The sequence below is a fragment of the Lolium rigidum genome, chromosome 6, assembly GCF_022539505.1.
Source record: "Lolium rigidum isolate FL_2022 chromosome 6, APGP_CSIRO_Lrig_0.1, whole genome shotgun sequence".
In the NCBI taxonomy this organism is placed as follows: domain Eukaryota; kingdom Viridiplantae; phylum Streptophyta; class Magnoliopsida; order Poales; family Poaceae; genus Lolium; species Lolium rigidum.
This window is the reverse complement of record NC_061513.1, coordinates 33462493-33466794: the sequence shown is the minus strand read 5'-3', so window position 1 is coordinate 33466794 and position 4302 is coordinate 33462493.

Below are 4302 nucleotides of genomic sequence, written 5' to 3'. Positions count from 1 at the left end.
GAAGGAGGCGGTCGGACGTGAATAACAGCGGACGCAGGGTTATATTCTGCGGGAATTAATGTCCGCGCGTATAACGAAGAGGCCGACGGTTGCTCTTCCGCGGCGGTCCGGCGCTCCATGCCGGCGGTTGGCAGGTTGATCGCCGCGGTTGCCACTCCGGCGGTTGCCATTCGCGCGCTTGCTGTGGTCTAATTCGACGCCGATAGGACCAGGGTCGCTGCCAGGCGGGCCCGTGGGGGAAGCGAGCGAACGCTAGGCGCGACCGCGCAGCGTCCGCGGAGACGCAAACATGCCACATATTTGCGTCGCTGCGGACGCCCCGGACATGATGCGTTGTCCCACTGGAGCATGGTGCAGACGCATTTCCGGTCCGCGCGGACGCAAACGATAGCTTAGCGCCCGTTTGCGTCGCGCCGCTGGAGATGCCCTAAACTAAATCCATGCACTGGTCTGACCAATTGGTCAGCTATCGACCAACTAGTACTGTCCCTGACAGGGGCGTAGCAGCCAACTGGGAGTCGGCCTGCTACTGACCGATCGGTCATTAGCTGACCGACCAGATCACACTTTTGCACTTTTTTGAAATCACGCGCTATTCCTAGAATTAAATAAAAAATTCGTATTATTTTAAAAAAAATCGCCAAGTTTTAGATCTGAAGGTAAAGAAGTGTGTTGGCAACGTATATGGTCGGCTGCTATACCCCAAAGGTAGAACCTTTGCCTATTAGACTACATCAAATGCTCTAGCGACAGAGAAGAACAAAAGGTCAAGGGGAATTGAAGTAACCGGTATATGTGTGATCTGTCGTATGGAGCAGGAAGACACAATTCAGGGATCCTCATGCTCGCCAGCTATGGATACTGTTTGGGTTGCAGCTAGGAAGTAGCCCATATAGCCTATAATTGCTGAAATCTTAAGACCCATTTCTAGTGGCAGCTTGAGGACAGCTTTTGGCATAAAGTTTAGTCACACATTGTTAGTTGAGAGAGTGTTGAACTAGTTTAGAAGAGCTGCTCTTCTAGTCCTTTCAAATGAGTGAGAATGGAGGGCTTCTCGCGCACTCCTCCTCCCGCCCGCCTCGCACACGTGTCGCGTTTCGTGATTCGAGTTTGAGGTCGAAACCGGTTTTGTGGAAGCCTAAAATATTTCTTGTTGGTGTACCAACTGAGTTAAGTACATGTCGGTGTGCGTCGTGCATGCTCGCCGCGTGTCTCCGGGTACGTATCGTGTGTCCATGGCTTCCTATGTGTAGCGGTTCGATCCGCGACTCCTATCCCAGAAGACAAACCTGATCTAGAAAACAAACCTGATCTAGAAGATAAACCTGATCTAGAACACACTTGTTCTCTCTCTCTCTCTCTCTCTCTCTCTCGCCTGACTGAGTTTCATGCGGGACAACTACCTCCGCGGTAAACCCGCGTACGCCTCGACTCCCTCATGTGGGACAACTACCACCGCTGACATGTAATAATCAACAAGAGGCGAAGGCAGGGTTCCTCGACGATCGGGACTACAACGTCGGCCAGCGTCCATGGCCTCATCGGCCGTTGCCGCGTACGCTGCCACCTCCGTCGCCTTCCCGCCCTAGGAAATGTGGGGCGAAGACATCCCAGGCAAGGTGATGCAGGCTTCATCGCCAGCGTGTTCCACGAGATTCAGATGGCACAAGAGGAGGGCAGACGAATTGAGCCACCAGAAGAACTGACCGAGAAGGAGGCGATGAGGCTAGGCATCCTCATATCTAGCGCAGCCGCAGCCGCCGCCCCGGTACACAGTCGAGCACATGCCGGCATGCCTGTCAGAGGAAGACGCCTTCAATCTGGCGTTGCAGGCCTAGGTGCCGCCTCCTCCGCCCTCATGGGCCCTGTGGGCGGCAGCGACCGCTCCACCTCCACGACCGGTCGCACCGGCATCTGCTCCGCGGTTCCCGACTGGCCATGGGTGATTTCAGGCCTCGTTGACCTGACCTAGGTGCCCAGCGACGACGAGGCGTAGGATATGGGTTTTAATAGGCCGTGGCCATTTATATATATATTTATTTATTTATTTATTTATTTTTGCACTATGTAAATTGTTTTGTTAATGATTCTTTTTAGAAAATAAATGCGTTGGGCTTTGGGCAGCTCCGGATGCAAACGGTCAACATGTCTTTTTGAGCCGATTATTTTTTCGGCGATTTACACAAAAATAACCTAAAAGTGAAAGAAAAGCACAGACTAACCCTCCAGCGAAACTATTTCACTAATCTAACCCTTTTGTGTGGCGCCCCTCCCACGGGCGCCACACATGCCCATGTGGCTCCCCTCCTACCGGCGCCACTGTTCCAGCCGACGTGGCCCCCTCGCCGCTAACTGGTGCGCCCATCCGACGTGGCAGCATGTGTGGCGCCCCTCCCAACGGCGCCACACATGCACTTGTAATCCCCCAAAACATACTGTGAGACAAATTCTCTGGGACTTAGCCGTTTTGCGAGGCTCGATGTGTGGCGCCGATGCCATGGGCGCCACACATAGAGGCTCGCGAAAACGGCTAAGGACTTATCGTCCGGAGCCCCTGGCTGTTTTCGACCCAATGGTTCATATAAGTTGGCATGTGTGGCGCCGATGCCACGGGCGCCACACTAGCACTTGTGGCGCCAGTGTGAAGGGCGCCACACATGGACTTGTGTTGAAAACATGAAAAATCCTACCAAACTCCAACGATTCACGAGTACAACATTGGACACAACAAGTAGCAATTTCATGACATACACATATAACACTTCATAGGTCACATTGTAGCACGTAGATTCAAACAACAAGTAGCATTACAGACCATGGTTCGAAATGACATAGGGTTCACAAATCGATACTTATGAATATAGAGTTCACAACAACACGTAGCACATCCTAGTAGCGTCCTCGACGTGCCGTCCTCGCGGGCTGCTTCCGGACGGCCATCCTCTTCGTCCGCTGCCGTGGCTGTTGTTGTTGCTGCTCCTGCTGCTCCTGCTCCTCGTCCTGCTCCTCCTGCTCCTCCTCCTCCTCCACCTCCTCATCTGAAGAGAACGGCTCGTTGTTTCTCATTGATACGTCTCCGACGTATCGATAATTTCTTATGTTCTATGCCATATTATTGATGATACCTACATGTTTTATGCACACTTTATGTCATATTCGTGCATTTTCTGGAACTAACCTATTAACAAGATGCCGAAGTGCCAGTTCTGTTTTCTCGCTGTTTTTGGTTTCAGAAATCCTAGTAACGAAATATTCTCGGAATTGGACGAAACGAAGACCCAGGGGCCTATTTTTCCACGGAGCTTCCGGAAGACCGAAGAACATACGAAATGGGGCCACGAGGTGGCCGGACCACATGGCGGCGCGGCCAAGGGGGGGCCGCGCCGCCCGTGGTGTGGGCCCCTCGTTAGCCCCCGACTGCTGCCCTTCCGCCTACTTAAAGCCTCCGTCGCGAAACCCCCGATGCGAAAAACCACGATACGGAAAACCTTCTCGAGACGCCGCCGCCGCCGATCTCATCTCGGGGGATTCTGGAGATCTCCTCCGGCACCCTGCCGGAGAGGGGATTCATCTCCCGGAGGACTCTACACCGCCATGGTCGCCTCGGGAGTGATGAGTGAGTAGTTCACCCCTGGACTATGGGTCCATAGCAGTAGCTAGATGGTTGTCTTCTCCTCATTGTGCTTCATTGTTGGATCTTGTGAGCTGCCTAACTTGATCAAGATCATCTATACGTAATACTCTATGTTGTGTTTGTCGGGATCCGATGGATAGAGAATACCATGTCATGTTAATTATCAAGTTATTACATATGTGTTGTTTATGATCTTGCATGCTCTCCGTTACTATTAGAGGCTCTGGCCAAGTTTGTGCTTTTAACGCCAAGAGGGAGTATTTATGCTCGATAGTGGGTTCATGCCTGCATTGACACCGGGACGAGTGACAGAAAGTTCTAAGGTTGTGTTGTGCTTGTTGCCACTAGGGATAAAACATTGGCGCTATGTCCGAGGATGTAGTTGTTGATTACATTACGCACCATACTTAATGCAATTGTACTGTTGTTTGCAACTTAATACTGGAGGGGGTTCGGATGATAACCTGAAGGTGGACTTTTTAGGCATAGATGCAGTTGGATGGCGGTCTATGTACTTTGTCGTAATGCCCAATTAAATCTTACTATACTTATCATGTCATGTATGTGCATTGTTATGCCCTCTCTATTTGTCAATTGCCCGACTGTAATTTGTTCACCCAACATGCTTTTATCTTATGGGAGAGACACCTCTAGTGAACTGTGGACCC